The sequence below is a fragment of the Piliocolobus tephrosceles genome, chromosome 8, assembly GCF_002776525.5.
Source record: "Piliocolobus tephrosceles isolate RC106 chromosome 8, ASM277652v3, whole genome shotgun sequence".
Classification (NCBI taxonomy): Eukaryota; Metazoa; Chordata; class Mammalia; order Primates; family Cercopithecidae; genus Piliocolobus; species Piliocolobus tephrosceles.
In genome coordinates, this window is record NC_045441.1 from 146,638,670 (window position 1) to 146,662,355 (window position 23,686).

The window sequence follows — 23,686 nt, forward strand, 5'->3', positions numbered from 1 at the left end:
GCGGGGGTCCGAAAGGAGAAGGTGGGGGTCCGAAGGGAGAAGGCGGGGGTCCGCAAGGAGAAGGCAGGGGTCCGAAAAGAGAAGGCGGGGGTCCGCAAGGAGAAGGCAGGGGTCTGCAAGGAGAAGGCAGGGGTCCGAAAGTCCTGAGGATTTGCAAGGGTCAGTGTTCACTTCTGGGGCCCAAACATCCCAGGGGCAGTAGCCCCAAAGCCCCAGATGGGACTGACTCAGTCACCGTCCCTCTGGGGACCTTGACTCAGAATTAAGAGTCAGAATTAAAGAGAAGTCTCAAAATGACATCGCTGGAGACAATCGCAATTCAGGTCACCATGTTGTAGGTGGCCCTGGTCCCCATGATCTGTGGAACAGAGGGGGCCCCAGGTGTCTCCGCAGGATTGCACACCACGCATCATAAGCCGAGGGGGACAGAATCCATGGAGCACCACTCTCGAAAGCCCTTTCCCTGGGGCCAGACGGCCAGCACCGTGGACAGCAGCTCGCCGGCCTTCACCGAGCCTCCACCCCAGAGGCTGCGGGAAGACGCTCTGGGGGCCCCGAGAGGCCGCGGGAGGACGCTCGGTTGCTTGGGGAGGCTGCCTCCTCCAGAGCCTCTGGAACTAAGTCACACCCACACTGGAGCCACTGCGAGCCCAATTTCGGAAAAAACAAAACACACAAGTGAAACTCAGCCCACGGCTCTGAATTCATCCCCTGACCAGAGAGGTCCTGCCGCCCCGTCAAAGCCTGCACACAGTTCCTGGGGAGCTCTTTCCTGACCACCTGACCTGAAAGGGCCTCACCCAGTCTTGAGCGTCATATTTCCCAGATAGACGTAACCCAGCACACCTGCCTAGGAGAGAACCACACATGCTGATGGAGTGAGACACACAGGGTGCCCCAGGGCGCTCGGCCCCCAGAGCTCCGAGGTGAGACACAAACGGTACCCCAGGGCGCTCGGCCCCCAGAGCTCCGAGGTGAGACACACAGGGTGCCCCAGGGTGCTCGGCCTCCAGAGCGCCGAGGTGAGAGAGCCAGGAGAGGTCGGGGAGGGGGCAGGGCAAGGGCCTGGAAAGCGGCTGGCCTGCAGCTCAGGAACCCCAGTGTCTGGTCTCCACGGATGCCTCTGGCAAGTTAGGGAGAGGAGGCGGCCGATGGAGAGAGTGGATGGAGGAGCCTCTGGTGTTGATCACAGTGGACTAGAATACAACAGAAGAGGGGACTGCAGGCTGGTAGACAAGCACACACGCATGTGCGCAGACACACGTGCACATGGGCACGCACACACACGCTTCCCCAGACATCGTCTCCTGCCGGATGCTGTTTCATTATTCTCTTTGAAAGGTGAACAATGACATAGTCAGTGACCTTCTAGCCAATGGGGCTTTGGGAACCAAATCAATTCCTTAAGACCAAAAACGCTGCCTCTAGCCATGCTTCCCCCAGCAGGGTCTGCAGAGCCCCCATCATCACTTCATATTCAGGTAAGTCTGACCAAGAATGTCTCTTTTTCTGGTTTATAAATCAATTTTTTAAATATCTCCTAAGATCTGAGAATACAAGCAGAGACAGTCACATGTAAGTTTAATAATGAGGTTCATATTAAAGGCAGACAGATGTTCAATTAAACATCAGACTTCACGCTGACACACCGAGAGTGAGGCTCTCCACGCGTAATTCTCCGTCCCAGCACCAGATCCCGGGAGTTTTGCTCGCACAGCTGCGAAGTCGTCGTCCAAGCCCTGGACGTGTTTGTGGGCCATCACCTATAACCTGGGCTCCTCCCTTCTCTCTGTCCACACACGGAGGTCTCCAGGCATGTTTACCTCTAAATACACACCCTGCCAAGGACTGTGGCCTGGAAAATCACAGACACTTGACTTCTACCAAAACAGAAATAAGAGAGCGGCATGAGAATAGTCACACCTGAGCAAGCAGCTAACAGCAACAGGTTCACTACATACAACCACCCTCGCATATGCACGTGCACACACAACACACACATTCACACACACACACGCTTGTGCACACACAACACACGCATTCATACACACACGTGCACACACAACACGCACATTCATATACACACACATATGCACATACAACATACATTCACACACACACACACACACATTCTCACCCTAAAGTAATGGTTAATTTGGGTGGTTTATTCCACACTATTTTAATAAATAGCCTTCACTCTTCACACACAATCTACAAAAACCCCAGACTCAAAAGCGTTTCCCAAATTAGGACTAGGAATCACACAAGCCTTGCAAGTGCCTCACGTGAGCCACACTCGCAGCACAAAGTCTCCATCGCGTCAGACGGTTCGTGGGAATTTCCCAGGGCTCTGGAGGCCAGCGGGTCTGGAGGTAGACCTCATCAGCACTTCTGACAATGGCAATTTTTGTGCTCCTTACAACCAACAAGGGTATGATTTTTCCCGTCTCTTCCCTTCCTCACCCCTCCCTTCTCCTTCTCTTCCCTTTGTCTCTCCTCCCTCTCTTCCTACAAAAGAAATCACATGACATCAATTCCCTGATATTCAGATCAATCAGCTGGAGTGACAGGAAACAGCACGCGCTCCGGCAGAGATCAGGTGTTGTTGAAGCACGTTAGAACTGGCATGCGTGGAGTCCGCTCCAAGGCACGCGTGCACACGCACACACACCCACAGCACCCCCAGGAGAAGCCACAGTCCAATGCACACATGCACATGCACACCCACAGCATCCCTGGGAGAAGCCACAGCCCAATGCACGCATGCACACACACCCACACACACACACACACAGCATCCCTGGGAGAAACCGCAGCCCAACGTAGGCATGCACACGCACACATAGCCACACCCACAGCATCCCTGGGAGAAGCCACAGCCCAGTGCACATGTTCACACACACACACACCCACAGCATACCTGGGAGAAGCCGCAGCCCAATGCATGCGTGCACACACACCCACACACCCACAGCATCCCTGGGAGAAGCCGCAGTCCAATGCATGTGTGCGCACACACCCACACACCCACAGCATCCCTACGAGAAGCCACAGTCCAATGCATGCATGCACACGCACACACAGCTACACCCACAGCATCCCTGGGGGAAGCCGCAGCCCAATGCATGCATGCACACACACCCACACACCCACAGCATCCCTGGGAGAAGCTGCAGCTCAGTGCACGTGTGCACACGCACACACAGCCAAATCCACAGCATCCCTGGGAGAAGCCGCAGCCCAACGCATGCATGCACACGTACACACAGCCACATCCACAGCATCCCTGGGAGAAGCTGCAACCCAATGTATGCATGCACATGCACACACACCCACAGCATCCCAGGGAGAAGCGGCAGCCCAATGCACACGTGCACACACACACGCACACACAGCATCCCTAGAAGCAGTAGCCCAATGCACGCATGCACACGCACACACAGCCACACCCACAGCATCCCTGTGAGAAATAGCAGCCCAATGCATGCATGCACATGCACACACACACACACACACACACACACAGCATCCCTGGGAGAAGCTGCAGCCCAATGCATGCATACACACACGCCCACACACCGACAGCATCCCTCGGAGAAGCTGCAGCTCAGTGCACGCGTGCATGCATACACACAGCCACACCCCCAGCATCCCTGGGAGAAGCAGCAGCCCAATGCATGCATGCACATGCACATGCACACACACACACACACACACACACAGCATCCCAGGGAGAAGCTGCAATCCAATGCATGCATGCATACACACCCACAGACCGACAGCATCTCTGGGAGAAGCTGCAGCCCAATGCACGCATGCACATGCACAGACACGCACACACAGTCACACCCACAGCACTCCTGGGAGAAGCCGCAGCCCAATGCACATGTACACATGCATGCGCGTGCACACACACACACACACAGCATCCCTGAGAGAAGCCGCAGCACATGTGTAAGCTGCCAACACCCTGCACACGGCTCTCTCTGTGACTGGAGATAATGAGGAATCGCCATGGCAACCGAGGAACAAGCCCACATCGCCTCGTTTCCCCAAACACGGAGCTCCAGCAGCCCCCGTCCAAGGTGCACATGGCTGGAAGGACGCGGGGCCGTGGACGGTGGGTGGTTCTTCTGTCACGTTTGCTGGGACTTGTCCTAAGGACATTTTCCATTTCTGAAATCAGTCGCCATTGACGGCCAAGGTTCTCATTCCTGAATTTTTTGTCTTTGATTCTGGTTGCCAGAGATCCAAAGCTGCTGTCGTTTAGCTGATTTCTGTTTCCAGGGGTATTGTGAATGGAAATAAACCGTGAAAATAACCGAAGACACCACAAGGAAAGCAAATAGGATTCGAAACAGCAAAGCGGTGCCTTTGCCAGTTCCAGGGAGTGCTTCTGCTGCATAACCCCATCCGAGCTGGGCAGTGCCGCTCCCGCGCACCCAGGACTGGAAAAGCATAGCTTGGGGGTTCGGGCAGAAACACTGACCTCTGCATCAGAAGAGTCCTAGGAAAGGCAACAGCTTCTGGAATGAGACACAAGCTCAGGACTCATGCCCCAGCTTGCAGGGACACCCACAGGGCTGACTACTCCTCGGTCAACCAGCCCGGGTACTCGGAGGCAACTGGCCCGGGCACAAGCATGCTCCTGCTGCTACGGCAGCTGAACTGGGAAGTGTGGCGTGGGACAGATGCCCCAGGTGGACGGTCAGGGCTCCAGTCCACACACAGGCATTCACTCCCCATGTGGCCATGAGCCCCCGATGCTCCAAGCCGTGTTCTCGCCTGTAAAATACAGAAGCTATGCTGGACAGCTGCTGACTTCCCTCACCTGAGCCCTGTGGTGCTTGGAGATCCTCGATGGCGGGAAAAGGAAAGGCCACAGCCATCGGGGGCAGGAGGACCTGGTGGTTCAGAGGATGGAGGCGGCCAGCTGGGAGGCTGGGCAGTGGCGCTCGCACTGTGCTGGAGTCGTGCGGGGCTCCTGGGGAGCATGTCAGTCGCCTGCTTAATTCACCCTGGGTTCGCTCTTCACGGGCGAAGGATGACAAAATTACATTGTAAGCGAGCCTTGGCATTCTGTCCTTCGAAAGTAGCCCCAAGTGGTCTGGGATAAGCTCTATTAATGTTAGTTTTTTCCAGAGAGTAAAAAATAAGCTCTTGAACCCATCCATGGGTATCGGAATGAAGGAACAGTCGTTTGACCTCCTTGGCCCAGAGCCCACTGGTTGTTCAGTCATTCCTCTCTAAGATGCAGCTCTCTCCATAATGAGTTCATTTGCAAAAGGTTCAATTATACGGACCGTTTCTCCAGACGGTTTACAAATTTCAACCATGGCAGCAGCGTTTGGGAATGGCTCATCTGCTCCCACCTTAACTTAGGGCCGTGTTCCTGTTTCAAGATCCAAATTTCTGAGTTTGACTTTCCCTTCTGCAAGTTTCCCAGAGGAGGAAAACCTTCAAATTGAGCTAAGGAATGAACAATATCTGACCAGCACCAGAAGCCACCGAGCATTTTAATACGAACCTGATTGATGAGGCTTTACTGTCCACACCACTGCGTATCTAAGTCAGAGAATTTGTCCTGTAATTCCATAACTTCAACAGGGCAAGCGTTTACAGCACAGGTTGATTCAAGAGGCTCCTGCACTGGCCTCCTGGGATATTCGGCAACAGGCTAAACCCGCCTGGAACATCCCTATCAGGAAAGAAGCAGGACCCTGTAATGGCTGCCACAGCTTCCCTGGGAGGCCCCTCTGGTGTTGACTTCAAAGAAGCAAATCTTGGCTTTGCTTAGAGACTACCTAAAGCTTTCATTCCAAACTTTCTTGAAAAAGAAAAAATCATGTTCCTACCAGCATCACTGACTGGGCTAACAGGGATCACAGTGATGACCGGGTAGATGAAGTAGGGTTTCCATACATGATGGAAGTTCACAGCCACACTTTGAAAAGCTTGGTGTGTGGAAGCCAAAACCTTAGTTCTCTTTCCCATCTTGCAAGATGGCGGGTGAAAAAGTTGAGAAGCCAGATACTAAAGAGAAGAAACCCGAAGCCAAGAAGGCTCATGCTGGTGGCAAGGTGAAAAAGGGTAACCTCAAGGCTAAGAAGCCCAAAAAGGGGAAGCCCCATTGCAGCCGCAACCCTGTCCTTGTCAGAGGAATTGGCAGGTATTCCCGATCTGCCATGTATTCCAGAAAGGCCATGTACAAGAGGAAGTACTCAGCTGCTAAATCCAAGGTTGAAAAGAAAAAGAAGGAGAAGGTTCTCGCAACTTTTACAAAACCAGTTGGTGGTGACAAGAACGGCGGTACCCGGGTGGTTAAACTTCGCAAAATGCCTAGATATTATCCTACTGAAGATGTGCCTCGAAAGCTGTTGAGCCACGGCAAAAAACCCTTCAGTCAGCACGTGAGAAAACTGCGAGCCAGCATTACCCCCGGGACCATTCTGATCATCCTCACTGGACGCCACAGGGGCAAGAGGGTGGTTTTCTTGAAGCAGCTGGCTAGTGGCTTGTTACTTGTGACTGGACCTCTGGTCCTCAATCGAGTTCCTCTACGAAGAACGCACCAGAAATTTGTCATTGCCACCTCAACCAAAATCGATATCAGCAATGTCAAAATCCCAAAACATCTTACTGATGCTTACTTCAAGAAGAAGAAGTTGTGGAAGCTCAGACACCAGGAAGGTGAGATCTTCGAAACAGAGAAAGAGAAATACGAGATTACAGAGCAGCACAAGATTGATCAGAAAGCTGTGGACTCACAAATTCTACCAAAAATCAAAGCTGTTCCTCAGCTCCAGGGCTACCTGCGATCTGTTTTTGCCCTGACGAATGGAATTTATCCTCACAAATTGGTGTTCTAAATGTCTTAAGAACCTCATTAAATAGCTAACTACAAAAAAAAAAAAGAAAAGCTTGGTGTGGACTTTTAGGTCAAGTTCACATGAAACTGTTAGTTCCTGGCCCGGCCCGCCTGCACGGTAACTGAGAAATGACAGGTGTGGAAACCAGCAAGCCAACGCTCCGCTGCACAGGGACGTCCAAGGACGAAGGCACAGAGCAGCAGGGGGCTCCCCAGGGAGGAGGCACAGCGCTCAGCCCCCTCCCCTGCAGGCCCCTCAGAGACCCAAGGCCTAGGTGGGCCCCACCATCCTCAAGTCCTCCTCCTTGCTGTGGCCACACAGGAACTGTAATGTTAGGAGGAGAGCTCTGCCAGACAGAGGTGAAGAGGCAGGAATTGTGTGGGGTCCAGAGGAACTCGAGTGTGCTGATTAATACTGAGTGTCAACCTCATCGGATTGAAGGATGGAAAGTCTTGATCCCGGGTGTGTCTGTGAGGGTGTTGCCAAAGGAAATGAACATTTGAGTCAATGGACTGGGAGAGGCAGACCCGCCCTCAATCTGGGTGGGCACCATCTAAGCAGCTGCCAGCATGGCCAGAATAAAAGCAGGCAGAAAATCGTGACAAGACTAGACTGGCCTAGCCTCCCAGCCTACATCTTTCTTCCATGCTGGATGCTTCTTGCCCTCGAACATGGGACTCCAAGTTCCAAGTTCTTCAGCTCTGGGACTCAGACTGGCTTCCTTGTTTCTCAGCTTGCAGATGACCTATTGTGGGACCTTGTGATCATGTGAGTTAATACTTAATAAACTCCCCTTTATATATATATATATATATATATATATACACACACACACACACACACACACACACAAAGTTATATACATACATGTTTATGTAACTAATAGGATATATATATGTCCCTCTAGAGAACCCTAATACACAAGAATGTCAAAAAGTGAATTTCCCAACACACGGTGAGGGTGCCAGGGGGTCAGAACAGGGTCCCCCAACCTGGGGCCACTGGGCAGATGCTATCAGCACCAGGCTGACTCGAGGCCACCCATGGCATCCGCCTAAACTGAGAGGAAACGCCTCCCGCTGTCCAGGAGAGAAAATAAAAGGGCCAAGGGGAAGCTGCTCATTCACCAATTTGTTTATTAGTAAATATCAGCCCTGATTACACATTTCCCATTACAAGGACAAAAACGTGAAAACATAGTTACAAACACACAAGTTGGAACACAAAACAGAAAAACCATACGAGCTACAAAATTATTCTGTAACATGAAAAAGGCAAACCTACATTGAAGGTACAGGAAAATAAATAGATTTTAAAAATTACAGTTGGAAACCAACGTAAATTCTAAAAAGCATCTCATTTGTGTTCTCAAACTTAAGAAATGACAACCATAAAAAGCAAGATAACAGCACCCCAGGCCAGAAGTCCCCGACCTGACTGGGCGGCAGATGGAGTGAGAAGGTGGTCTATGAAGAGGACAGTGTGGTCGCAGCGGGCAGGAGGCTGGGTCAGAAACACCGAGGCCAGAACTGTCTGGGGAGAGTTAACTCAGTCACACGAAAGCTGATGAGAACACGAGCTTCGCTGCAGACGATGGGAACGAGGTGCTCAGCACTGCGGGAGAAACTGATGCACGGCGGTGACTGACTGGGGATTCAGCATAAGGACAACTGCCTTTTAAAGGCTGGGAGAGGCCAGCACAGTGGCTCACGCCTGTAATCTCAACACTTAGGGAGGCCGAGGCATGCAGATCACCTGAGGTGAGGAGTTTGAGACCAGCCTGGCCAACATGGCGAAACCCCATCTCTATTAAAAATACAAAAATTAGCTAGGTATGGTAACACACCTGTAGTGCCAGTTACTCGAGAGGCTGAGGCAGGAGAATTGCTTGAACCCGGGAGGCAGAGGTCGCAGTGAGCTGAGACTGTACCACTGCACTCCAGCCTGGGTGACGGAGCGAGACTCCATCTCAAAAATAAAAATAAAAAATAAATAAATAAAGACTGGGAGGGCCGGACACAGTGGCTCATGCCTGTAATCCCAGCACTTTGGGAGGCCAAGGCAGGTGGATCATGAGATCAGGAGATGGAGACCATCTTGGCTAACATGGTGAAACCCCATCTCTACTAAAAATACAAACAAAAAAAAAAAAAATCAGGCGTGGTGGCGGGCACCTGTAATGCCAGCTACTCAGGAGTCTGAGGCAGGAGAATGGTGTGAACCTGGGAGGCAGAGCTTGCAGAGAGCCGAGATCGCGCCACTGCAGCCTGGGTGACAGAGCAAGACTCCATCTCAAAAAAAAAATAATAAAATAAAAATAAATAAATAAAGATTGGGAGAACCAGAATATATGAAAGAAAGCAACATGCAAAGGTGGAATACAAAAAACTTCCACTTCCAAAGATGCTCATCAAAGATTCAGATTTTACTAAATAACCACACCAAATTAACGAGTTTTAAAATGCCCTTACATGCAAATTAACGATTTTTAAAACGCCCTTACATGCAACTGTTTTTGAATTCTAAGGAACCAAATGAACTATCAAAATGAAAGCGTTCTGGTAGAGCAGCCCATTGCAAGAAAAAAAGTAAAAATGTAGCAGCAATTGCCATTTGGGAAATACGAGAAAAAATAATCTCACTCAGTCATAACAAAAAATTTTCAGATACCTAGGAATAAACTTGACCAGGTATGTGACTGCATAGGAAAGAAACACGTGCCCACATGTGTGGACAAGGATGACACGGCCAAGTGCCCCTGACAGCAAAACAGATCTCTAATGGCTTAGATGGATTCAAGTAAAACCTTTTTTTGGTAGGAAAACTTTAGGTGAAAAAAAGGTAGGAAAAAATTAGGTGAATAGTTATCAGATCCTATAATAAGAAAGCCTTCCTAAACAAGCAAAGGAAAGCAAAAGAAAAAGATTAATTTCACTTCATGAAGATTTAACCTTTGATTTTTAAATACATGAGAATAAAATGTATCTTTATGTTGTATTTGATAAGCATTTGTAACAATTTTACCAACAAAATTCATAAAAGAAAACATAAAGTTAGCATAAGAAATGAAAATCAAAACAGGAGGCATATTTTTCTACACGATTAAAATTCTTCAGTAATAAACATCCACATTGATGACCCTGTGATGCAGCAAGCACCTCACGCTTGTACTGAAAGCGGAACTTTATGCAAGTTCTCACAAGGAAAATTCAGCACCTCTCAAAAATGCACACACCGAGGGACCTAGGAATTTCACTTCTGGGGGAATGTTCTAAGGAAATTATTCATAGAAATTATTCTTTGAAAACCGTTTGTTTCCAAAGATGTGCTTGACTTACTTAAAAATCCGACATCGAGAAACAAAGGAATTTCCAGCTGCAGGTGAATAATTAAATTACACATTAAAGATCATATTTCTAAAACAGATAACGTGACATGCTCATGATATAGTACTTATTGAAAAAAGAAATATAAACCCAAGTATGCAATTTTCTGAAAGGGAGAGAGATGAACCTCACATAGCTGGACGTCGCAGCGCACTCGGCGTCCGTCGCGGCCCCGGGCATGAGGCTCTGTGAATCACGCCACAGACACCTCGGCCGTCAGCCCTCCTGGGCGCTGGCTATGTGCGGAAGACCCCTCGCAGGGCCACACCTTCTGGGGACAGGCACCTCCGGCTGAGCACTGCAGACACAGAGGGAGGCTCGCCCCCGAGCCCCAGCAGCTCAAACGGGTCCCCGTGGAGTCTCACCTGCCCACCCTGCACTGGTCCCCAAGGTGGTCCCCCAAATGCTGGTCCCCAGAGCTGGACTCCCCTAAGCTGGTCCCTGGAACTAGTCTCCCCTGCACTGGTCCCCGGAGCCGGTCCCCCCTACGCTGGTCCCTGGAGTGCCCCAAGACAGCCCCAGCATCTAGTCACCCTCTGATTCAGCTTCACGGGCATCTCCCTTTTGGTTTTCATTTCTGTTTTTTATACAGCCTGCATTATCTTTAAGTGTAGGAAAAAAAATATTAAACAAACAAATCAAAAGGCATGCACAGTCCTGACGGGCAGAGTTCTCCAGGCTGTGGTTCAGCACCCAGGGTCCAAGTGGCCACACAGGGCTGCTAAGACTCCCCGACCTGACAGCTTCCGGACATCCCTCCCGTGATCTGGGGCCACCTGGCCACTCCAGAACACCAAAGGTAACACTGGTCAGGGCCACTATGGGGAGGCTGCCAGGGGGATGTGTTCCACAGGGCGGCATGGCCAAGGGTTCCACCCAGCAGTGTCTTAAATCAACGACTTCCATGCAGAGGAAACTTCTGTGGCCACACCCCCAAGGTGGCCTTGTCTGTAAATCAGCATTAACATGGGCATTTATAAGACTAATGTGACAGCTGATGTACTTCCCTCTGACGCCCGTACGCTTAGGAATCGCATTATGGAAATAGAGTGCCAAATGGATGCCTTGACCTCGGGGCCCGGCCTATTCTACAGGAAGATGACTTCTGAAATGAGTTTTTTTGCTATAATTTGCTCTTGCTTTTGCTAAAAGGTTGAAGGCACTTCTATTCCAACTGAGTGTAAGTAACATTAATTTCATAGCATTACCCAGCATGTTCTTAAGCAAGTTTATCTTCAGCAAGTACAGTTCTATTGATTGAAAGAAAGAAATATTTCTTTTTAGTAAACTAGTGGGCCCAAAGGCTGACGGACCATCTTTGTATCACACACGGTTACTAAGAGCTCCTTTTCTTAATATCTTCAGAGGGAAAAGCAGACCAGCTGCCACCGAAGCAAACAGTCTCTCCTGGCACCCACGTTTGGTTGTTTTGGGTTTGGAGATGGTTGTTTTCTGTGAAATTAATGTGATTCATCCACCTTTGAAATGAAGAATTACATTACAGTGCAGCCAGTTCCTACTGGATGAAAGTTGAAGGAGGAGCAGGATTGGAAATATTCAAATAAATAGCAACTGTTTCAGCTCATGCACCTGCAGAGTAGCAGCCAGCGTGCAGGCCAGGAAAGGGAGATGCTCTCATCCAGCAGCTTCTGGGCACCCTCTCTGGATGGGAGTGTGGGGAGGGCCCTCCCATCTCTCTGCGTCTCAGCCTGTGCCAAGCCCAGCATTCTGTCTCTGCCTACCTGGTGCATGGATAACTCTCGAATGCATGGATGAGAAGATGAGACGCCATGGGTGCTGGGCTGGGCCCTGAGGGAAACGGGCAGAGTGTGACGACTGCTCCACGGTGGCCACACGACATCCACGCACCCGGTGCTGGAGTTAGGGCTCATGCAGAGGACCCTTCTGACCCTTGCAGCGGACCCTTCTGGCCCTTGCAGAGGACCCTTCGGACCCTTGAGGCAAATGCACTTACCATCCCCACCACAAAATGAGGAAACAGAGTCTAGAGCTGAGGGGTTTGCTCTGGGTCCTAGCAGCAGTGAAGAGGGAGAGCTGGGTCTCAAACACCAAAGAGGCAATCGCAAAGCTCCTGTGTCAGGAGGAGGGAGCCGCCTCCAGGACAGACCATTGGAAATAGAACTCTCCACAAACACCAACTCAAAAGTCCAACGCTGCAGGCCAAGAACACTCCAGGAAAAGGCTGCAGAGCCACCCACACACTCACCCACGCCTGTGAAACCAGACCCTGCGGCTCCTTATACACACACCTCAACAGCACAGCAACTCCACTCCTGGACACTAGCCTGAGAGAAACAAAAACATCAATCTAGAAAAATGGTTGTACAAGAATGTTTAGAGACTTTCTTCCGAAGAGCCAAAAACTGAAGAAGAAAGAAAGAAAAAAGCCCATCACCAGGAAAGTGGGTTTGAAACATGGCATATCCACTCAATGGAACCCCACTCAAAACAGAGACACACCATCCACACACAGCAAGCGGACAGGCGGAGGCGGAGGCAGAGATTAAACACCGCTGTGGAAAACCACCACAGCAGGCTTTGCGCCTGGAGAAACCAAGCATCCCATGCCGAGGAATTGGAGAAGTCGTTTCCGGGGCGGGGATGTGGTTTCATGGGAACTTTCTGGGTGATTTAAATGTTGTGAGACACAGCACAGGCAGGGGCTGCATCTGGGTGCATTTGTCAAAACTCACAGAATTGAATACTTAAAGTATATGGATTTCTGCTATATGTAAATTTTAACAATTTTAACTGGAAAATGTAAACGGAAAATAATAAAGGGTCGGGTTAAAATCTCTTCCTGCTTAAAGACACAGAGCATGGTGGCCTGAGGCACGGAGGAAAAGACAGACGAGAAACTCCACAGCCCCGAGCCTCAGCCGCAGATGTATTTCGTGGGGGAAACCAGCTTTCAGCTGCTCCACGTGGCAGTGAGACCCTGAATACGAGAGGCAGTGGCCGACCAGAGCATGAAGTCAGAAAGGTGCCTAAACCTAGCAGCGCTGGGCCTCTCCACAGCTCCCAACTCACCGGAATTATACCAGGGAGGTGCCCACAGGGCATCAGCAGAGGGCTTGTCATGTGATTCACTGCTCATTTAGTCTCTCATTCAGCCAATATTTACAGAGCGCCCAGGACACAGGCACAATGTGGGCAGCAGACGAGGCTGCTGTGTCTTGGGGCAGACGTTTTAGGAGAGTGTGCAAGGCAGCCAGGCCCGAGCTCCAGGAGTGGCCAAACCCAGCCATCTCAGGGATGTGGACAGTGCAATGGAATGTTAAATGCATTGCAACGACAGTTTTCTCTGAGAAAAGCGTCACTGACACGGGCAGGTGGCAGAAAAACACTGGGTAGAAGAGGGTAGTTCCCTGGCAAAGGCCCCGCCCTCAAGCCTGGAAACCTGTGGCCCTAAATGGGAACAGGCATTCCCGTCTTTGTGCCCAAATGTTGCTTTTTGGCCTCCCATGCCTGCTTATCCTGCACCCATGCAAACGCCAAGCCCCAGGCGCCACAAGCAGCAGAGCAGAGGAGCAGAAGAGTGGCGTGTCGGAGGAGAGAAGAGAAGGAGCATGTGAATGTCAAGAGGGGCTCGGTTGGGGACAGTCAGAAAAGTTGGCTGTGGGACGGCCGAACTCCAGGGGAAGATCCCTTCCCACTCCATCCCCTCTCCAGCTCCCCATTCCTACTGCTGACAGCCACCTCCATCCAGCAGTAAAAGCCCTCACATTTACCATCCTTCAATTTGTCCGTGTGACCTGATTCTTCCTAGATGCCGATAAGAACCTGGGTATGAACAGGGCACTGAGCTGGTTAATACTTTAGCCATCTGTGGGTGGCATCTGCTAAAAGAACACTGTAGCGCGCCCACTGGGGCTTTGGGCATCACGGGCACCCCACCCCTAGATGCCACTGCAGGACCAGAGCCCAAAGCACTCGCCCCGGCTCCTGCACCTGCCTGTCTGTGTGTTCCCCCTTCCCTAATGCTCTTTGAGCATGCAGCAGCCAAACAGATGAGCCACACCCCCATCACATGTCCTGCCAGCGGAGTCAGGGGACTCTCCTGTTTCATCATGAATCTGGTAGCAATGAGGTGCATGTGTGTTAATAAAATCTCAATGTGTTGTGGGAAAAGAGTTAAAGGTAAAATGTATTGGTCTTCACCCAAGAAGAGCAAGGGACGGCCAGTAAGTGCAGGAAGGGACAGCCGGCACCATGATGCATAAGCAAAGGAGAACCCCACCTGGACACCACCACAAATCCACAGGTTGGGGAGGAAACCCCAGCAATGCAGAGCGCTAGGGAGGAGGCAGGCAAGTGGCCGGCTCAGCCTGGTGGTGGAAATGCACACACAGTTTCCCTGTGACCCAGAAATCACAGGCTTTGTCATGGACCCAAGAGGAAAGAAAATGGGGCTCACAGGAAACCAGCATCGGTGGTTTATCACAGCTTTACGCGTACGCGCGATAGCCAAAAAGTGGAACAATCCAAACATCCACAGCTGGAGAGTTGACTTTTTTACACCCATTCCAGGGATGCCACCTGGCAATAAGAAGCGACGGGCTGCTGGTACGGCCCCACACGGAGGATGTTCAGGGGCAGTGTGCAGGCAGAAGCCTCCCCCACGGCCCACACAGCGCAGGGCCCGTGGCTACAACACAGACACAGCAGCACAGAACCAGATCCATGAGGGCAAGGAAGTGCTCTGTGTGGTCCGGGTGTGACACAGCCGATCCTGGTGCCAGCTCTGGGTTTTCTGGGTGTGACACAGCCGCTCCTGGCGCCAGCTCCGGGTTTTCTGGGTGTGACATGGCCGCTCCTGGTGCCAGCTCTGGGTTTTCCAGGTGTGACATGGCCAGTCCTGATGCTGGCTCCGGGTTTTCCGGGTGTGACACAGCCACTCCTGGTGCCAGCTCCGGGTTTTCTGGGTGTGACACGGCCAGTCCTGGCGCCAGCTCCGGGTTTTCCGGGTGTGACATGGCTGGTCCTGGCCCTGGCTCTGGGACTGTACACCTCCTCCTGAGTCCCCCAGCTGTGCCCTTAGAAACTGTATTTTACTGCACACAAACCTTAACAAACTTGACACAAAAGCAAATAAAACCTATTGGCCTCAGGACAACCCTTGACCTTGACGATGGCTTTTTAACACAATGGTTGGAGGCTGTCCCCTCAGCTCTTGACATTCCCTCCCCAGGGCATGAGTTTTCCTACAGGGGCCTGCAAGCCCCACCTGCTGTCAGAGGCTTCCCAGGCACCTCCTTCTTGGTGCAGGAGGGCCCTGGACCTACTAGGGACTTAAGCTCCCTTTCCACAGAAACACAGCAATGGTTCTGAAGGGGAACTGTAGGCCCCAGTGCTCATGGTGACCACAGGCCTGCGTCCAAGGATGGCTTCAGCCCCTGTCCTCTCTCCACAGTGAGCTGCTCCCCACAGGCCCCTCTATTGTAAATGTCCTGAGTCAAGCTGCCCAGTCCTCATCCAGTTATGCTGAAAACCCCACTCTTGGTTCTCTGCCTTGATATCACCATGTTTCCAAAGCAAGTGTGCAAAACTCCTGGGCTTTGGAGTCCAGCACACTCCAGGGTCCAGGGTCGACATCCAGCTCAGGTGCTTCCTAGTTATGGGCTCAGGCAGGCACATTTGTCGAAGAGGTGTTTTAATCAATACACTGAGGATAATAATTCCTTCCATGCAGCACTGGTATTAGTAACAGCTGAGATATTACATATAGAATACTTGGCAAAATTCTTACCAGAAAAGGCTGGTGGCTGTTACCATCAGTGGGACTTTAATGGGATGGGGAGAAGACCCCGCTCCCAGCCCTGTCATCTGTGAATTTGTTATTAATAAGTATTTATTGACAGTGCATCTGCAGGTACTCCTGTCTCTTGGAGCTGTTGAGGGGAAGAGCTTCCTGCAGGGTGAGGCAGGGTGCGGGGTGAGAAGCGCTGGGCTAGGACAGGGACTGCACTGGCCAGGCCTGGCCCTGTGTGCCTGGAAAGGGTGGGAGAGCTCCCAGAGTGGGGAATAGCAGGTCAGGTGTCCACACATAGGACACATAGGAGCTTGTACAGTCCACGCTCCCTCCAGCAGCCTGCAGAGGGGGCTGTGGACCGCAAGGTGGGGGTGACTGGGATTGGCAGGAGGACTGGCATAGGGAAAGTGGTTCTGCTGTGCAGCACGCCTCTGTGGCAGTGGCAGCCAAGACCCACCTTTATAGATGGTGTCTGCTCAGTAAATGTTTGATGAAAGCAAAGAGAAGAACAAAGGAAGGGAGGGAAGGAAGGGAGGGACAAAGAGTCACACTAGTTACACAGGAAGGAAAAGCTACATCCTCAGAAACCGAAGCCAAACTCACCCTCACAGCCCACAGGTTGGGTGGGCTCCCAAGAAATGGCACAGATGAAAGACAAAGATGACTCCGAATTCAAACTCACACCCCACAGGAGGAGCAGGGTTCCCAAGAAACAGCACAGACAAAGATGGAGAAGACTCCAAATTCAAATTCACAGCACAGCCCACAGGTGGGGCGGGGTTACTAAGAAACAGCACAGATGAAACAGAAAGACTCCAAGAAGGCCAAAGTCAGTAGACTCACGAGAGGTTCATGGGGGCTCAGGTGGATGGGGACCCCCTAGCTGTATTAGTCCTTTTTCATGCTGCTGACAGACATACCCAAGACTGGGTAATTTATACAGGAAAGACGTTTAATGGACTCACAATTCCACATGGCTGAGGAAGCCTCACAATCATGGTGGAAGGCAAGGAGGAGCAAGTCACATCTACCATGGATGGCAGCAGGCAAAGAGAGAGCTTGTACAGGGAAACTCCCCATTATAAAACCATCAGATCTCATGAGACTGAGTCACTATCAGGAGAACAGCAAAGGAAAGACCCACCCCCATGATTCAATTACTTTCCACCAGGTCCCTCCCACAACACATGGGAATTGTGGGAGCTACAATTCAAGATCAGATTTGAGTGGGGACACAGCCAAACCATATCATTCTGCCCCGGCCCCTCCCAAATCTCATGTCCTCACATTTTAAAACCTTCCCAACAGTCCCCCAAAATCTTAACTCATTTCAGTATTAACTCAAAAGTCCACAGTCCAACGTCTCATCTGAGACAAGGCAAGTCCCTTTCACCTATGAGCCTGTAAAATCAAAGGCAAGTTACTTACTTTCTAGATATAACAGAGGCATAGGTATTGGTTAAACACAGCCATTCCAAATGGGAGAAATTGGCCAAAACAAAGAGGCTACAGGCCCCATGTAAGTCCAAAATCCAGCAGGGCAGTCAAATCTTAAAGCTCCAAAATGATCTCCTTTGACTCCATGTCAAACATCTGTGTCACAGTGATGCAAGAGGTGCGTTCCCATGGTCTTGAGCAGCTCTGCCCCTGTGGTTTTGCAGAGTAAACCCTCCCTCCCAGCTGTCTTCATGGGCTGGCATTGTCTGAGGCTTTCCCAGGCATGTGGTGCCAGTTGTCGGTAGATCCACCATTTTGGGGTCTGGAGGACAGTGGCCCTCTTCTCACAGCTCCACTAGGCAGTGCCCCAGTAGGGACTCTGTGTGGGGGTTCCAACTCCATATTTCCCTTCTGCACTGCCCTAACAGAGGTTCTCCATGAGGGCCCCACCCCTGCAGCAAACTTCTGCCTGGGCATCCAGGCATTCCCATATATCTTCTGAAATCTAGGCAGAGGTTCCCAAACCCCAGTACTTGACTTCTGTGCACTTGTAGGCTCATCACCATGTGGAAGCTGCCAAGGCTTGAGGCTTGCCCCCTCTGAAGCCACAGCCTAAGCTCTACATTGACTCCTTTCAGCCACAACTGGAGCAGCTAGGACACAGGGCATCAAGTCCCTAGGCTGCACACAGCATGGGGACCCTGGGCCCAACCCACAAAACCACTTTTTCCTCCTGGGCCTCAGGGCCTGTGATGGGAGGGGCTGCTGTGAAGACCTCTGACATGCCCTGGAGACATTTTCCCTATTGTCTCAGGGATTAACATTTGGCTCCTCGTTAGTTAGGCAAATTTCCACAGTTGGCTTGAATTTCTGCTCAGAAACTGGGATTCTCTTTTCTATCACATTGTCAGGCTGCAAATTTTCTGAACTTTTATGCTCTGCTTCCCCTATAAAACCAAGCACCCAAGTCACCTTTTGAATGCTTTGCTGCTTAGAAATTTCTTCTGCCACATACCCTAAATCATCTTGCTCAAGTTCAAAGTTCCACAAATGTCTAGGGCAGGGGCAAAATGCTGCCAGTCTGTTTGCTAAAACATAACAAGAGTCACCTTTGCTCCAGTTCCCAAAAAGTTCCTCATTTCCATCTGAGACCACCTCGGTCCGGACTTTATTGTCCATATCACCATCAGCATTTTAGGCAAAGTCATTCAACAAGTATCTAGGAAGTTCCAAACTTTCCCACATTTTCCTGTCTTCTGCTGAGCCCTCCAAACTGTTCTGACCCCTGCCTGTTACCCAGGTCCAAAGTCGCTTCCACATTTTCGGGTATCTACAGCAGTGCCCCACTCTACCAGTACCAATTTACTGTATTAGTCTGTCTTCATGCTGTTGATAAAGACATACCCGAGACTGGGTAATTTATACAGGAAAGTGATTTAACTGACTCACAGTTCCACATGGCTGGGGAGGCCTCACAATCATGGTGAAAGAGCAAGGGATGTCTTACATGGCAGCAGATGAGAGAGAGTTTGTGCAAGGAAACTCCCCCTTATAGAACCATCAGATCTTGTGAGACTTACTCATGATCATGAGAACAGCATGGGAAAGATCCGCCCCCATGATTCAAGTACCTCCCACTGGGTCCCTCCTACAACACGTGTGAATTGTGGGAGCTACAATTCAAGATGAGATTTGGGTGGGGACGCAGCCGAACCATATCACTAGTCCTAAGGCAGGTGTCAGTCACATTCTCTCACCAAAGCACCCTGAGAGCCACAGTCAGGAGAGAAATGGTGGGCAAGACCCACCACAGGTCCACTCTGGTGGGCACACGTGTAGTTACCTGGGCAACACAGCTCAGCACAGCCTCACGACTCCAACTCCCCTCCATGAACAGCCCTGGGGGTCAGGACGTGGAGGAGGCCAGGACCCGGGAGGACGGTGCCACTGCACCACCACACTGGGCTGAAGACCCCTCCACCATGTCCTGGGAAAGCCACACAACCTCACTCACTTTTAGGGGTAAAACAGCACGGAATTTGCAAAGTGTCCTATGAATGTGAGTGTTCTCCTCCCCACTCCTCTCTCCTCTCCTCAGAAAGTCGCCATGAAGGAAAGAAATGCATAAATCTGTCTTCTGCAAAAACAATTTTTCCAACCCCATTCTGTTCTTACAGGAGGGGTCCCCAACCCCCGGGCCATGACTCAGTACCAGAACCAGGGCACACAGGAGGTGAGCAGCAGGCACACAAGCATTACTGCCTGAGTTCCGTTGCCTGTCAGATCAGTGGTGGCATTAGATTTTACAGGAGTGCAAACCCTATTGTGAACTGTGCATGGGAGGGACCCAGGCCGCACACTCTGTACGATAATCCAATGCCTGATGATCCAAGCTGGAGCTGAGGTGGTGATGGGAGCGCTGGGGAGCAGCTGCAAACACAGATTAACATGAGCAGAGAGGTCTGACTGCACAGAGATCACAATCAATCAATCACTTGCAGATGCATATGAAAACCCTATTAGTGGGCGTTAGAGTGGCAAATGAGTTGGAAAAAAGTGCAAATAAATGTATTGCACTTGGATCATTCTAAAACCACACTACAACCACAGTCCATGGAAAAACTGTCTTCCAGGAAACTGGACCCTGGCGCCAAAAAGGTTGGGGACCTCTGTCTTACAGCCTATTGATAAACGGCACACTCCGTCAGTATCTCACAGTACATTAACGTTCATTGAGGCATGATGCCTGGAGACCACTAATGTTCCTGTTAACGCATGAGGGGCCTTGAAGACCCACCTCCTGAGCTAACGTCCAACGAGTTCAAAAGACACACCTCATGCAAAACTCTTATTCAACAGACTTTGAAGAACTATTCTGAAGAATTATTTTTGTAACTCACTCAAAAAAAGTGATCAGAGGCTAAAGCAGCACGCAGGGTCAGGCGCTTCTATTAGTGAATGTATCTATTTGATATAATCCCCGGGGCCAATATTTGCCTCAGAACAGAGCAATCATGCCCATAATATCATCCCTATAAACAAAATGGGAAACAGCGTGGACTTAACATTCTAAAGTGTAGTATACTCTTCCAAAGGAGAGATTGCCCTCATGCTTTGTGGCTGCCAGTTTAAAGTGCAGAGTTTTGCCATGGACTGCCCTTTCAATTTCTTATTAATTACATGGAATCAAAGACTTTAAATAGCCTGCCGGGATTCCGAGAAAGGATATTTTAAAATTATCCAGCTTTACTGTCAGAAATTAAATTTGAAGTTCAAAAGTCAAGATAAAACTAAAGTCGTCAAACCAGAAGGGTAGAAGAACTTCAAGCGGCCAGGAAAGAAAGGTGTGCGTTTGTGTTCAGTTGCAGAAGAGTCTCAGGGTGTGGGTTTACAGAAACCCCAACAAGAGCCCACCTGCTCAGGTGTCCTTCGCACACACGTATGTCTCAGAGGGGCACACGGTAGCAGCAAACAACTATGGCCAATTTGTGATTTTAATGACTTTTTTTTACAGAATTATGTAATGTCGTCATTAGTATTTTAAACCCTTTGGCATGTGAGAACCACTATGCTCCGGAAAGGGTGATCACACGGAAGGAACTCTTTTCACTTGAGTCCTTGACTTGAAAATGCCACCTGTTTGGATGGTTACTTCCTGTTGAGAACCTCGACCATTTTCAGGGAGAGGAGAACTTTAAACTCTGCTTGAAACATTCCGTGCATCCTCTGTCTCATCGCTGGTCATCCATGTCCCTCACACACTCATGATTCGCATGCACCAATGTATCACATCCTGCTGGGCTCGCTCAAGGTACTTGACGTGCATGTCTGTTTGTCTGCTGTTACCCAGGTAGCCACATTTGGAGGTCACCGCACTGGAGGAGGAGCTGCTAAGGGCCTGCGCTGCCCATTAATTTTGAGGATTTATGGTACCCTGGAAACCAAAAGGACGTCTCGGCCACACACCAACACGTCTCTCAGGAGCACAAACAACACGGGGCAGAAGCAGCCGGGCTGTGGGGACCACGGGCTGTAAACTCTTAACGCAGGACACCAGAGGCAGCACCCAACTTCCAAAGGCTTTTCCCGCCGATCTCAGTGAAAGGTAGTCACTGACACTATCCACAGTGCGAGAGGGCAGGGGTTCCTTAACAGTTACAGATCTCTGCATGCAAATGGAAGTACACAAAGCCAGACACTTAGGAAGAGTGTGCTTAAACAGGCACGGGTGTTACTGCTGAAGCCAAAGCAGATGAGTACAATGTAGAGACCCTGTATTACAGGAGGGATGAAGCCAGAAGGGTGTTTGTGGGAGGGAATGAACCTTCCCTTCATCAAAAATCACTACCAACTCTGTGCATAACACCCGTCTGTGTTTACAATAAAAAATGTCATGTCCTAATAAATGATTAAATTTGATCCTTGAACATGCACTCTGTAAAAGTTACCAAAGGTACCAAAACTGAAATACTAATTTCCAGAAGACATTTTCGCGAGTCAGAGGGCCCACCAAACACAGTTAGATGTCAGTGCACACCTCGGCAGCATGCGGGCTGCGTCCATCGGTAAAATCACCTGCCCGCCCTCACAACAGAAGAATTCGCTACTGTGACTTCCATTCGGTGTATCAGCCTCCCCAATGGAGTTTCTGATGTTTGAGTTTTCCATTCCACACTCCCACCAATGCCCCTGAAACACGGAATAATAAATATGAAACCATGTGTCCTCTTCTGATAACACAGACAAGAACCTAAACATCTTTGGTGTAAACCAGCTATACCACACGATGTGAGTCCCACTGTAACAAACGCTACTTTAATATAAAATTCTGGGAACAATTCCAGTTGTTGGAATTAGTTGGACAAGAGTTCCAACTAATTAAGGCAAGAAAGACACCACTGGAATGAAAAGGTTTCGTACGAACCGATGAAGATGTCCTCTGATGACATTTCAGATTTTGAAAGGATTTGAAGAAACATTAAGGGTGAAAGTGCAACAACTGAAGTAGAATTGGCCTCTATTTTTAAAATCTCATTATATAGCAACCAAAGAAAGCTGTTTGGAGATAAAATGGAAAATCAGAAGTTTGACTGGGCATCCATAAAACATTCTTGTTAATTAAAATCCAGCATGAAATTCCACACCTTGTTTCCTTTCAGTGATTTAAAAAATTACATTAGTGATAATAATGCCTTAAGTCGACAAAGGAGGTCCACACAATTTTTCCATTTTAATGGGGTTTAGATATTACTCAAAGTTTACAGATGCTGGCATACAGAAGAGTACAAGTTCAGGCCTGCTACTGAGGAGCTACGTGATACCAGAAAACAGTTTCAAGTCCGTTTCTAAATTTCCACAGTCTCCAGGAAGAAGATGGGTTGGTGACCTCGTGCGTCTCCCCCGTGGTGAACTCCAGGAAGAGGGCTCTACTGTATTTCCTACATGAGCAGATGTGCCCCTTCTCCCTCCTCCCGGGCCCCTCCTCCCTCCTCCTATGCCCAGAGTCCCTCCTCAAATGACCCTCCTCCCTCCTCCTGTGCCCTGAATCCCTCCTGTGCCCCTCCTCCCTCCTCCCAAGCCCCTCCTCCCTCCTACCGTGCCCCTCCTCCCTCCTTCCATGCCCCAAGTCCCTCCTCCACTGCTCCTCCTCCCTCCTCCCATGCCCCTTCTCTCTCCTCCCATGCCCTGAGTCCCTCCTCCCATAGTCCTCCTCCTTCCTCTCGTGCTCCTCCTCCCTCCTCCCATGCCCCTCCTCCCTCCTCCCATGCCCCTCCTCCCTCCTCCCATGGTGCAGGGGCTGCGTCCATTCATCCAGGCTCACTCATCCAGTTCCCTTCGGGACCAGGGTATGTACTTTTCCAGGTAGCTTGGTGGGGTCAGGGGAGCTTATAGCTATGGATGGGTGCAGGAGATGGGGCCAGTGGGGACATGAACCTGGAGAAAGCATAGCTGAACACACTGTCCATCATCCCAATGCTCAAACATTAAACCTGGAAGAAAACTGACCCTTCAATCCCCAGTCTTATCCACCATCATCAAATGTAGATGTACAACCTACCAGCCACCAAGTTCAGGTGACAAAACACAGAAAGCCCAGCCCTTCGCCAGCTCCTACTACATCGACTCCCAGGTCTTGCTGTGGTGGCTCCAAGTGTTAATGCAGTTCTCCAGGGTTTCAGCAATCTACTCCCCTGGGAGAGGAATGCAAAGGGGCTTCCACA

The 23,686-nt window shown here is 50.3% G+C and overlaps 1 protein-coding gene and 1 pseudogene across 3 annotated transcripts in view; one reads left to right on the plus strand and one right to left on the minus strand.

Annotated features, from left to right (window-relative positions):
- The window catches only part of PTPRN2 (protein tyrosine phosphatase receptor type N2), a 984,778-nt gene that overhangs the window by 765,660 nt on the left and 195,432 nt on the right, over positions 1-23,686 (minus strand). The gene's annotated exons all lie outside the window — the stretch shown is intronic.
- Positions 5,971-6,914, plus strand: LOC111551443 (annotated as a pseudogene). Its single transcript, XR_002734366.1, has one exon. The product of XR_002734366.1 is annotated as a 60S ribosomal protein L6 pseudogene (transcript).